General features: G+C 46.6%; 1 long non-coding RNA gene across 2 annotated transcripts in view; it reads right to left on the reverse strand.

Annotated features, from left to right (window-relative positions):
* Nucleotides 1-2,570: 2,570 nt before the first annotated feature.
* Nucleotides 2,571-13,773, reverse strand: part of LOC137538701 (uncharacterized) — a 104,299-nt gene continuing 93,096 nt past the window's right edge. For both annotated transcript variants that reach the window (XR_011024856.1, XR_011024857.1), the window contains exon 3: nucleotides 2,571-2,714. This is a non-coding gene — a long non-coding RNA (uncharacterized lncRNA). The remainder of the gene's footprint in view (nucleotides 2,715-13,773) is intronic.

Consider the following 13,773-nt stretch of genomic DNA (forward strand, 5'->3'; position numbering starts at 1 on the left):
GTTCGGTTATTACTTCCTTAAAGGACTTACGAGGCCAAAACCTGTAAAAAAGTAAAGTACCTGCATGTTCTTTAAATGCACGGAGGACGCCATCCGCGCCCTCCGTGCAGTTCCGCCGGGTCCCCTTAGTGACATCGCACCCCCGTGCGCTCGCGACCCCACAGGCCGGGTCGGGCTCTCCAGCCACTCCTAATATGGCCGCCGGAGCTGGCCACGGCTGCGCAGTCCGCATTGCCGCGAGTGCGGCTGCGCAGCTCTAGTGCCAACCCCTCCGAACCACGCACTATCGCGTGGATCGGGGGGTTGGCCCTAGAGCTGCGCAGCCGCACTCGCGGCAATGCGGACTGCGCAGCCGTGGCCAGCTCCGGCGGCCATATTAGGAGTGGCTGGAGAGCCCGACCCGGCCTGTGGGGTCGCGAGCGCACGGGGGTGCGATGTCACTAAGGGGACCCGGCGGAACTGCACGGAGGGCGCGGATGGCGTCCTCCGTGCATTTAAAGAACATGCAGGTACTTTACTTTTTTACAGGTTTTGGCCTCGTAAGTCCTTTAACCCGAACGGGGAGCCGCTAGTGCACCTGTGTAGGATCGTGGTAGGTAAATATTTACCTGGCTGCTATTTGGGGGCTGCGGCAGGAGATTGCCGGAACACTGGAGGACGGGGGAAGCCTCGTTAGGATCCTACTCCCAAGTTAAGTATCTCCCAGAGGGTTATTTTTTAGTTACAAATCCTCTTTAAAATGAACCAGAGACGAAGCACCCTTGTGTATTTTACCATATATATCAGTAAGAACATTAGAGAAAACACTTACCATGCTCTCTGTTTCATCCTCACTGCTAAAAGTGTCTGATATCAGCTGTGATAAGAATCCCGGACTGAGCATTCAGTCTGGCTTTGCAGGGAATAATTATAGCTGAGTCATTATAGCAGAGCCACAAGGGACCAGAGAAGACAGACTCAGCTATAATCTTTCCGTAGCAAAGCTAGACTGAGTGCTCAGTCGGGGATTCTTATCAGAGGTGGTAACAGTCAGATTAAACAGAGAACAATGAAACAAAGAGCAGATTAGGTGTTTACTGTCATGTTCCTACTGATTTATAAGGTAAAATACAAGAGGGTGCTTCATCTCTGGTTCTCTTTAAGTACAATTCTGCAGATCCAAAGGGAGAAGAACTATCGGCTCAGTTGTGAAGACGTGACGCATGTACACTTTTATTTTGCTTGTATATCAAGACAAGATCAAGTCAAAATTTCACAAAAATGTTTGCTTGAATTGCAAAGCGCTCTTAAAGGGACTCTGAGCACCTCTCATGGGTATGCCTTTAAGACTCCGACCAGCACTGCAAAGTACTTAAAGAGAATCTGTATTGTTAAAATTGCACAAAAGTAAACATACCAGTGCGTTAGGGGACATCTCCTATTACCCTCTGACACAATTTTGCCGCTCCTCGCCGCATTAAAAGTGGTTAAAAACAGTTTTAAAAAGTTTGTTTATAAACAAACAAAATGGCCACCAAAACAGGAAGTAGGTTGATGTACAGTATGTCCACACATAGAAAATACATCCATACACAAGCAGGCTGTATACAGCCTTCCTTTTGAATCTCAAGAGATCATTTGTGTGTTTCTTTCCCCCTGTTCTCATGCACTGAAGTTTCAGGCTGCTCTTTTCTTCCTGCAAACAGCTTTGCCCTTGTCTGTAATTCTTCAGTATGTGAAAGCCCAGCCAGCTCAGAGGACGATTTATCCAGCAGCTTGTAAAAGATAAGAGAGAAGAGAGAAGCTGCTCTAATCCTAAATAACACACAGGCAGTGTGCATAGAGGGACCTGGAAGGGGGAGTTCATAGCAGAACCACAACACTGAAGAACTTGGCAGCCTTCCAGACACAGGCTGACAAGTCTGACAGGGGAAAGATACATTGATTTATTACAGAGACAGTGATAGCAGAAAGTGCTGCAGTAAGCCAGAACACATTAGAATAGCTTTTTGAACTTGTAGGATGATAAAAAACAGGATGCAATTTTTGTTACGGAGTCTCTTTAAAGATGCATACTTTTCTGTAGCTTGTGCTCTCCTCTTTCATTTGATGCCGTTTGATGCTGATTTCATTGAATCGCCGTTCTACACCAAATAGTTTTTGTTTTATTTCAATTTAAAAATTGCGGCTACTTGGCTATGTTATAACTTCCGGGTCACCCCTGTCTTCTCTATTAGAGAAGTGCATCACTGAATGAAGCAGGAAGAGGAAGTGACACGCATGGCCATTGCAAGAGGCTCCTCCAGGGGGGGTCATAGCACGACTTTGTTGGAAGTTGTCTGGCTTAAAGACACACCCATGAGAGGTGCTCGGAGTCCCTTTAAACCCAGTTACTCTCAATCCAAGGTGTTACTGTATTTTAATGGGCTGAGATTTTGATTTCGGGGTTCTCATAAGCTGTAAGCCATAATCATCAAAATTATAACAAACGGAGGCTTGAAATATCTGGCTTTGCATGTTATGAATCTATTTCATATATTTCTTTCACCTTTTAAGTTGAAGAACTGAAATAAATGAACTTTAGCACGATATTCTAATTTTTCAAGTTCCACCTGTATTAGAAATTGTCAGCCATTCCAGTCCCAGTTTGCCATTTATGATGATGTTGGAGGGTTTCCGGAGACGTCCTACTAAATCAGCCACACGGTAGCTGGGTTCTTAGACTGAAACAGGAACTGTAGTGAAAATAATGTAATGAAAAAAAGTCTTATTTTTTACAATATTCATTCATACATTATTTACTCAGTGTTTGTAAATTATTTCCTGTGCCTGATTTACATTCTGAAATCTATCATATGGCGACATCTTTAAATGGACCTGAACTCTTGCCCAGGACACAAGGAAAACAGAGAGAAATGCACCCTGTTTGTTTTTAGAGAGAAGAGCATGTGTAATTCCCCCTCTTCTTCAAGTAATCACAAGTGTAATTTGATCTCTCAGCTACGTCAGCACAGACATTTGTCAGTCCTTGGCAGACACAGTTAAAGGGATACTGAGCACCTTTGAAAAGCACAATTTGCTCTTACCTGGTGCCTCCTCCAGCACACCGTAGGCTGCAAGGTCCCCTTGGCGTCCTCCTGGCCCCTCTCCTGGTCTCGCAGGCGGCTCCGTTAATCGGCGAGTTCAGCCTGAAGTCGCCAGTACGCTTCCCTGCCATGCACGCTATGTGTCATCACGCTGTCTGCTACGCATCATAACGCGGCCGGCGTGAGAGCCCTGCGCATGCGCGGTTCAGAGTTAGAGAACCGTGCATGCGCAGGACTCTCACGCTGGCTGGCGTGATGACACATAGCATGCTGGGCGGGGATGCATGCTGGCGACTTCCAGCCGAACTCACCTCTTAATGGAGCCGCCAGCAGGACTGGGTGAGAAGCCAGGAGGACGCCAGGGGACCTCTTGGCCTATGGTGGGCTAGAGGAAGCCCCAGGTAAATGCAAATTGTGTTTTTAAAAGGTGCTCAGTGTCCCTTTAATATGTAAACATGGGATGTTAACCCTTTGCTTCCATGAAAGCAGGCAGTAGGCACACTGCAGATTTATCTGATCAATAATGCAAGATAACCTTATTATGTATTTTACACTTTTATAATGTACACTGAGGGCCCTTTCACACTATGGTGCTGCGGTAAGCAATTTTACTGCAAGAGGCCACTAAAGTCACTGAAAATCTATGGAGACTTTCATGCGTAATGTGGTGCATCGCAATATGATTATTCAGACACTACTGCAGCCAAATAGATCAGTAGGGTTGCCAGGAAACTGGTATTGTTTAAAAGGGAATAAATATAGCCTCATCCATAGCCCTCTTACTTCAGGTGTCCTTTAAACACTCCCCCCCCCCCCCCGGGATGAGTATCTACGTCCCTTGCTGACACGCGCTCATCCTCGCCCCCCCTTCCCCTGCGCGCTCCCGCGCTTGTTACTGCCGTCGATTGCAAGGCGGCAGATCAATGAATAGGAACACAGTTGTATGTCAAGAAGGTATATTACTGTTACTTTTTAAATTGTGGGCTTGTAATTAGTAGGGCTGATCGGAAAGAGCAAATTCCGTTCCGCCGGAAATAACGGATTCCGTCAGTGTTAAATTCCGTCGCTATGAAAATTCCGCCGGATTTGTACAAAATTCCGCGGAATTCCGGATTCTGTCTGAAAAATTGAAAAAATCACTAAAGTATCCTTGTTTATCCTATATGGTGGCCCATAGTCCCTATTAACTATTTCCTCCTTCCTCCTGGAGGGAGGAGGGTCTCATCTTCCAGGGAATGGTAGTATTTCAAAAGCCAGCTTACATACCACGGCTGGAAATTGAACCCAAGTCTCAGTGTGTGGTAGGTAACTCACTTAACCACTATACCACCACCAACACTACATGCTGAAGCCAGCCTAGCATGTACCATTATGATCAATCCAAGAGAAAAATTAGGTTGCTTAAGGATTTGTAGCATGTCAAAAGCCAACTCAAATTGGCTGGGAATTGAACCCATGCTGGGCTGGGAATTGAACCCAGGTCTCAGTGTGTGGTAGGTAACTCGCTTAACCACTATACCACCAACACTACATGCTGAAGCCAGCCTAGCATGTACCATTATGATCAATCCAAGAGAAAAATTAGCTTGCTTAAGGATTTGTAGCCAGGCATGGCCTTGCCTTTTTAACAGTTGTCCGAAGAGAACCCCAGATAGCCAGGTAGATTCATCTCTCTCTCTCCCTCTCTCTCTCTCTCTCTTTCTCTCTCTAGTAGGGATGGTCACCGCTTTCCGCAGAATTGTATTTTCTGGGATTTTTAGGTGGAAATTGGTCATTCTGTTCCGTTTGGTCGGAACGGAATTGCTTTTTCAATCTGGCGGAATTCCGAAATTGCCTGTGGAATTCTGCCGGTATCCATTGATGGTTTTAAGCTGAAAATTCAGTTCAATGGCATCAAGTCCTAGAGAGAGAGAGAGAGAGAGCTCATTTTTCTCTTGGGTATATCACAATGGTACACGCTAGGCTGGTTTCAGCATGTAGTGTTGGTGGTATAGTGGTTAAGTGAGTTACCTACCACACACTGAGACCTGGGTTCAATTCCCAGCCCAGCCTGGGTTCAATTCCCAGCCAATGTGAGTTGGCTTGTGACATGCTACAAATCTTTAAGCAACCTAATTTTTCTCTTGTATTGATCATAATGGTACATGCTAGGCTGGCTTCAGCATGTAGTGTTGGTGGTGGTATAGTGGTTAAGTGAGTTACCTACCACACACTGAGACCTGGGTTCAATTCCCAGCCCAGCCTGGGTTCAATTCCCAGCCAATGTGAGTTGGCTTTTGACATGCTACAAATCCTTAAGCAACCTAATTTTTCTCTTGGATTGATCATAAATGGTACATGCTAGGCTGGCTTCAGCATGAAGTGTTGGTGGTATAGTGGTTAAGTGAGTTACCTACCACACACTGAGACCTGGGTTCAATTCCCAGCCACGGTATGTAAGCTGGCTTTTGAAATACTACAATTACCTGGAAGATGAGACCCTCCTCAGGGAAGGGAGAAAATAGATAGTTGAGGAAATAAATTTGAATTCCGCGAAAAATTAAAAAAATTTCCGTGGAATTCCGTTTTAGAGCTATATTCGTTCCGACCGCCGGAATTGGCCCAATTCCGTCCGGAATCGCGGAATTTAGAATTCCGCTGAATCCAGCGACCATCCCTAGTAATTAGTGATGGACTCAAAACTGAAAAAAGGCACCTTTATTTCCAAATAAAATATGGGCGCCATACATTGTACTAGGGAAATATTTTAAATGTTGCAATAACCGGGAGGAATGGGCAAATAAAATGAGTGGATTTTAATTACGGTAGCAAGTATTACGGTAATCTAAAACTATAATGGCGGAAAACTGAGAAATAATGATTTTTTTCCCATTTTTTTCTTATTTTTCCTGTTAAAACTCAGCTAGAATAAAATAATTCTTAGCAAAAAGTACCCCTCAATGAAAGCCTAACTAGTGCCCAAGATAAACCCAAGATATATATTGTTTCATTGTGATAAGTAATAATAAAGTTATAGGCAGTGGCGCAGCTAAGGAGCCGTGGGCCCTGATGCAAGTTTTACGTTAGGCCCCCAAGCACTCTATACATAACAATTGATATGTCGCACCAAAACCTGCCAATGGAAACTACGTCAGAGGTGCAAGAAGGGGATGGGGAACAGTTTGTTAATGATTACCACTATTCAAAGTATCCATAGAAGTGATTATTATGAGCACAGAACCAATAGAGAGCTAATACTACAGTTGAGGGAGGGCCCCTCGAGGCCCCTCTGGCCCAAGGGCCCCAATGCAGTTGCTACCTCTTCACCCCCTATTGCTACGCCCCTGTTTATAGGATAATGAATGGAAAGAACGCTGACAGGTGATATTTACTCTGTTTTTTAAGGGAAAAAACCCTTCAAGGTGAAGTGGTTAAATGTTACTTTTTTTTTTTTTTTAAAGCCGGTCTTGCAAAATAAGGACTTTGGAAATACTTTGCCTACTCCCAGTGAGTCTAAAACACCCCCCCCCCCCCCCCCTTTCAGTCACATGGGCATGCAAGGAGGAGAAGCCACATCTTCCGCTGACGGCTAGCCTATGGCGACTGGCATTTCGTAGTAGAGAGGCGTGGCTGTATACTATATAAGGAAGGGGGTGAGCAGCTGGACACTGAGGAGGAGGAGAAAAGGAACTAAACGTTGGTGCAAAATGTATTAAAAAAACCTGTATATATTAAAAGTCAGCAAAGATTACTCTAAAAACAAAACAAAACAAAAAAAATAAAACATTACAGAGGACTTTTGATCTGATGGTCAGACTTGTACAAGCCTTGGATTCTTCCTGGTCCAACAATCGCGGTCAGCTCAGGTGACGATCGCCTAATGCCTGCTCAGAATTCAGCACGTTTTGCCGCCGGTCTGATCGGAGAGTCTCCAGCTTGGTTTGATTAGGCCGGCGGTGAGACGTGTTAAGCCTCTTTCATGATGTCACCACGCCGATGACATGCACGTCTCTTCCTATTCTGCGACCACCCGCAAAAATGTCCCATAAGGAAGGCTAATGGGATTGTTCCTTTAAATACACCCACATGGCTCTGACTATTGACAGCGCTAATAAATATGAGGCGAAGCACAGAGAGCGGGCCGCTGCCAGCAGGACGCGATCCAAACCTTCTTTTCAGAGCTGTTATTAATCTGTCTGCAGCACATATCTCCGGGTGTTTCATTCCAAGCAAGAGGCCCAGCCAAAAAGAAGAGAAAAAAACTTCATTCAAGCTGTAAGCGTTTTCACCATGTGACTTCTAGGTCGGATGGCAGGTAATTCACATGCTATCGCACTGTCAGCAATTGTCTGTGATCACATGACCCGCTGAGGCGTTCCAATCGCCAAATAACACCGCGGCTCATAACAACAGCAATGTGTGTACACATAACTCCTTATTGGCTCAGTATCGCTGCATCAGCATTTCCCTGTAATGATCACTACAGGCTTAAAGGACAACTCCAGCAAAAAATGTAAAATGTAAAACACAGAAATGCATACAAATAAGAAGTAGGTTTCTTCCATAGTAAAATAAGCTATGAATGTATTCTTTAAGAAGACACTGTCTGAAAAGCAGGGGCGTAACAATAGACCCTGTAAGGGATGCAGCTGCAGGGGAGGGGGGGCAGAAGCCGCAGGGGGCCCCGTGGGGGGAGGAGTTTATTATCCTGTCCTGAGAGATTGACAACTAAGGGTGCGGAGAGAAAAAGCTTTCTGCTCTCTGCACAATGGTTCTAATGACTGCATCTGTCCATCCAAAGTTTTGCGGGGGGGGGGCCCAGTGATTTCTAGTTATGCCCCTGCTGAAAAGGATATATACAAAGATCCTGGCCGGCCTTTCTGCTTGCTGCATACTTTTTTGGCAGTTGGACAGACTAATCGCCATTTGCTAAGTGCATTTGAAAATAAAAAAAATCCCTGAGAATCCCCCATGAGGAGATGGGGTACTACAAAACCTGTCGGTTCTGTCAGATATCTACTACTTACGGTACGTAATAGCAACATAGGAGAAGAGTAATTCATGGCTCATGTTACTCTATAAGAAATGTACTTCTTATTTGAATATATTTACATGTATTTTAAAATGTAATGATTTTTGCAATAGTGGTCCATGAAAGGACAACTGTAATGAGGGCAGGAACCCACTAGAGTGATTTTTTGAGCGTAGAGAGAGCTTCAAATCGCTAGCAATTTCCCTAAACGCTCTGCCAATGTAAATATATGTAACAAATTCCACAGTAGCGATTGCGATCAGCAAAATCACAATTGCAGGACATGCAGCATTTTGGGAGCATTTGCGCTTCAATGTAAAGTATTTAAGCGCTGGCAAATCGCTCATGAATCGCTACACATAGCGATTTGAGTGCGCTTTTAAATTACTGCAAACTGTAAAAAAAAATTATGATACATTGAAAGGATCAATCAGACTTAAAATCCCTAATCGCAAATCGCTGCACAATCGCTGGCAAAAAGCTTACACTTTTTAAAATCGCTCCCAAAAGCGCAGGAAAATGCTCATGAAATCGCTTTCAAAACGCTAATTAAAAACGCTAGCGATTTGTAGTGGGTTCTGTGACAATCCAGCCCCACGATCCCATCGAGATCTGCTCCCGTTAGCGTACGCAGGAAGTACGGGCGCAGACGGACAACGAGATCGCGGGGCTGGATTGTCACATTGGTGGGCAGTGGTGGTGATAGCACACCCCAAAACCAGGCATAGCCAGCTTTTGGGAAATCAGAGCGCAAAGATCTGACAAACTCAGTCTTTGCAACCAGAACAATAAGACAATGGTCATTAAGTATCCTGTCTTGCAGAACCGAAGTTCTGGGCACAAAACGGTACACATTGATAGCAATAGATTGGTCTACATTTCCTAACTTTTTCTTTGCTATATCCTACTCTTTCTTGTACTCTTCTCTTCTGAATGTCTGATTCAGTTCAGTTTCACCAGAATTGGTCAGTTCCTAGCTTGCATGCCCTCTGCGAATCGTACGGCATTGCTGCTTGCAGCACAAGCAAGGCTGAGCTGGTGGCATAACCCCAGAGATGGAATCCTTGTCGCCACCTTGCTTAATGCCTCTATTCCCTGCAATCCTGATACCCCCGGAGTGGTTGGCAAACCTGACCGGCGAGGATCTGCGCTTGTACCAGGAGTTCCGAGAATGTCAGTGCCAGCATGAGGCAGAGATGCTCCAGTAGGAGGCAGAGGAGCGCCAGCGTGAAGCAGAGCACCAAGAGTGGCTGCGCCAGTTTGAACTCCAGGCCAAGGAGCGACGACTCCAGCGGGAATTGGAGTTGGCAAGCCTGACCGGCGAGGAATTGTGCAGATACCAGGAGCACCGAGAGTGTCTGCGCCAGCGGGATCTCCAGATCGAAGAGCTACGGCTCCAGCGTGAATTGGAGTTGGCCCAGCTAACCCAATCAAATCAGCACTCTTCACTATGTGTTTCGGTGGAGAGATGCGAACCTCTACCCGTGACCCCCACAGTCAAACTTCCTGCCATGGAAGAGGGCACGGAACGAGACTTTCCTGTGCGCACCTCTGAGAGGGCGTACCATCAGGTTCCTGTACCTGACAGCCAAAGAACCCTTGTGCTGGACAGTCACAGAACACTGTCCCAAGACTTGGACGGAGGTAAGCCTACTGCATTCGCTCCTCCTGGTCCGGTGAGCTTTGTGCCACTGAGACCTGCAGCTGCTGCTATTGCTGCATCCCAGTCTGACACACCTGCCATTCGCACGTGTAACCTTTGTGGCTTGACTGGCCACATACAGTTCTTCTGTCCCAAGAGGAAAAGAACGACCGTCCCTAGCCTGAAGATGGCTAGCAACCCTGATCCGTCACCTGCATCACCCTCTGCACTGCCTGTCAGCGTGTCAGAGATGCTCTACGGTTCCGGAAATCGTCACAGTGCTCCAGTGGACAACCAGATCATCTTTTGCTCCAGTGCTCCAGAAGCAGATGTTTCCTTGGTCTGTTCCGACCTTGCCACAGAGGAAGATATTCTCCCACAAAAGCTCCTCACCCTGACTGACGTCAGGCCCAACCACCACAACCCTGTTATCCCAGGTCCCGAGAAGGCCGGATGGGGGGTGGGTTTTCCAGAGCGGGCTGTTGCTGAGATTCCCTCTCCTCCTGTGCTTGGCACTGATCTAGGCATGCTTGTGTGCCCTTCGGAATTTTCTGCTGATATGCAGGAGTTCCCAGCAGGACTCCCTGACCACCAGGTACTGTACAAGCCTTTGGGAAAACAGGGAGATGTCAAACCCTTACCTGCTAATGCTACTGTACCTAACGCCGCTGGGCGGGAGGTACCCTCAGATTTACATGTACCAGCAACTGACTGTCTTTTATCTCTTTCTGCACCTGTTATTACTAATGAAATTGCATGTGTCAGTGATAATTGTGATAGAAACGCTGTACATTCTTTGGCCATTACATACTCTATGGCCAGCCGCATGAATTCAGAGCTGACAGCAGGGATTCCCTCTGACAATTCTGACTTTCAGGCGGGAGACACTCATGCTAAAAATGACATATCATGTTATGCAAATGCTTTTGATAATGTTGTGCATGTTTGTGAGAGTACGCTGGGTGACGCCTTCAGTGTCACCGGCAGTCTGGACTCAGGACTATCTGGAGAAGTCTCGACTTCCCCTGATATCTCTGACCTTCAGACCAATGTCAATATTGACGTGATTTTGATGTACCCAAAAGGTGATGTTTATTGTAGTGTACCTGTGCAGACAGACACACACAGTACTGTTAACCTGAGCTCAGAGCCTGCAGGCATTCCTGTCAGCTCTGACCCCAGAGAGTTTGATTTTCAGCAGCTGACCTCAGATCGCACTAGGCAGCTGGCTGAGATTTGTAGTCCCACATCCGTGAGGATACTACAGAGCGACTCCAACCTGCGTGCGCTTAGTGGCCAGACCGCTAAGCCGCCAGCAGTGGAAGCTCCACTACAGGTGTACAGGGAGAATGGTAACTACTCCAGTGAGCCCATTCCCCATGTAACTGACACCCCAGGTGAAAGCACGGTCCATGTGGATCTGTTAGAAGCCCAGTCAGACAGAACGCAGTTAGTTCTGGGAGAGCACGGCCAATTAGAACCGGAAGACACAGGTCCCCTGCCAGGCTTGATAGCTCCCACACGAGAATTGGCGGATGATGTGAAAGTCACCCCCCACCTCTCGTACTCCCCGAAAGCCTCGCTGAAGCGCACTGCGCCCCCACAGCGAAATCTTCGCAGCAACCCTGGGCAGGATACAGCAGTTCACAGAAGGGACCCGGGGACTCACAAGCCCTTATGGCAGATCCCCTACAGCGCCTCTCCGGAGGTGCAAGCAAAAGTGAAGATGAAGTATGAGGAGATGTTACAGATGGCTGTCCTCCGAAAATCCTCTAGCTCACAGACCACCATGTTCTGTGAGGCCTATAGGATGCCGGACGACATCCCAATAACCGTTGCGTATCCCATGACTCCCCTCGGTGATCTGTTGGATTGGCTGGCATCCGCCAACTACCTAACGATCATAGATCGGAGCTACGGATACTGGCAGATTCCAACCGTGCCCAAGGCACGCCTGGAATCCACATTCACCCTGCCCTTGGACTTAAACGCCTCGATGCGGATGTCTTTTGGCATGATGGATGCCCAAGCCAACTTTCTCCAGGCGTGGAACGACCTGTGGAAAAGCAAGCACGGTTGTACAGTCACGTACCCGGATGACATCCCTGTGTTCCCCCCGACTTGGGAGCAACACTGCGATCACTCATCCCTGGTACTAGGACAGCTGTCAGCTGACAATCTGACCGTTGAACCAGACGCATATCAGATTGTCATGACAGAGGTACAGGCCTCTCTGGGAACAGCGGGATACTACAGGACGTTTGCGAAGCCCTGTAGCCTCCTGGCTAAACCACTGACCAACACAAAAAGGGCGACCCCCAAGGTCATGTGGAACCCAGGCTGCCCCGCTGTACTGAGCCCAAGTAACAAGTTGGTATTGCTTCAGTCAAGGTCCTGCTAACCGCTCCTTCCCCAATCTTGTAAAGGGGGGAGATGTGACGCCGTCGATATGACATATCGAATGCGTCATGGAGTTACCAACGCTAGTTCTTCGCAAACCACCCAAACTGACAGTTTTTGGTCTAAATACACTTTTTTTTCCCTTCACCAAAGGGCTGGAGAAATCTTTTCATGGTCAGTTAATTAGCCTCCTGTTGAAAAGATTCTCTGCCAGCACAGGGGACCCCCTGAGGTGTTTATGACCTCATCCATCAGGTGAAGGGTAGATATCAGTTGATAGAAGCTCATAAATTGTAGCTTTCTCCAGCCTGATCGGCACCGACCCACCAGGAGTCCGACACCTAGCTGCCTTGTGGCCTGAGTTGAAAGGAGACAGGAAGGATCCTTCTCACGCCATCTGGGCACCCAAAGATTCAACCAAACTGTAGAAACTGTATTTAATAAATAGGCACAATTTGGTAATATTTCTGGTGTTCCCAAGATCGTAGTTCCCTCAAATTCACGGAGTTTATTAGATTCCACATGACACTGGTCCTGAGAGATTTTCAGCCCTCTGGATCTTTCGGAACCAGTGCCAGTAAGGTGAAAGGGGGGGACGGTGCTATTAGCGATCCAGACTCCTCGTGTTTGGTATTAGCAGATTCACACACTTACGCTGATTGTGAATATTCATTCGGGTTCTTGATATTACCTACGGGCATGCTGAGAGCGGGCAAAATATGAATTGGCCCAAAACCTCTCCCTGCCTAAGGGGGCATTGCCTTATTCAAATTGCAAGGCTGGACTTGTATGTGTCATAACTCCTCCCACCTACAGTGAGGAACAAAACTGACATGATCCAAAAGTCCAGTGTCCTTTACCTTCAATCTGATGCCTAGTAACATCCTGGCAGCCCGCAGGGACACGGGCCAACCTCCATCTTTGAACTTCCTAACAAAGGCCTGTTGGCCGCATGGTAACCGCCATTTTGGGACTTTCGCCAAAGACTTGCGATTGCCGCATGGACTACCAATAACGGTATTTAAACTGTATATTCAGACATTCTGTTTCTCTTCCTCTCTTCTCTCTGTCCAATCAATCTGTTCTAAAATAAGCTGTGTGTATGTAGTTTAGAAATAAACTAACGATTTTATCGTTCAGTTGTGTGCCTTTTCTGGTCATCTGATTGCTGCTATAACGAATCTGCCCTCTGAAGAGTCAGTCATACTACCGCATTGTTTTATGATTTGCTTATGATTGTTGATTTGCTAGCTAGGTTGTAAATAACCGTTTCTTCCTTCTAGGATTAGCTAGTACCAGATTTCCTGTGCGAAATCGATAACTTCGTTTCTCGATTATAAATACAATTCGAGATTGCATCATATAGGGACCCAGTAACCTTTCTTTAACGTCACATTGCTCACAGTCTTTAAGCCGTCGGAAGTGACTATTCCCCGAACGGTGACTTGAGCGTGTTGAACGTGATTGGGCTGGCTACCGTATTATGATAGCGGGAGTCTCTTTCCTCCCTGAACTTGAGAGAGTGGTGGCAGTCTACTTTATTTACCCGATTTCCAGCGCGAAATCGATATTTTTAGTTTACCGATTGTATATACAATCAGAATTGTACATGTATGGGCACCTCCAACCAATCTTAACCGTTTACTACGCACACA

Source organism: Hyperolius riggenbachi, chromosome 11 (assembly GCF_040937935.1).
Source record: "Hyperolius riggenbachi isolate aHypRig1 chromosome 11, aHypRig1.pri, whole genome shotgun sequence".
NCBI lineage: Eukaryota > Metazoa > Chordata > Amphibia > Anura > Hyperoliidae > Hyperolius > Hyperolius riggenbachi.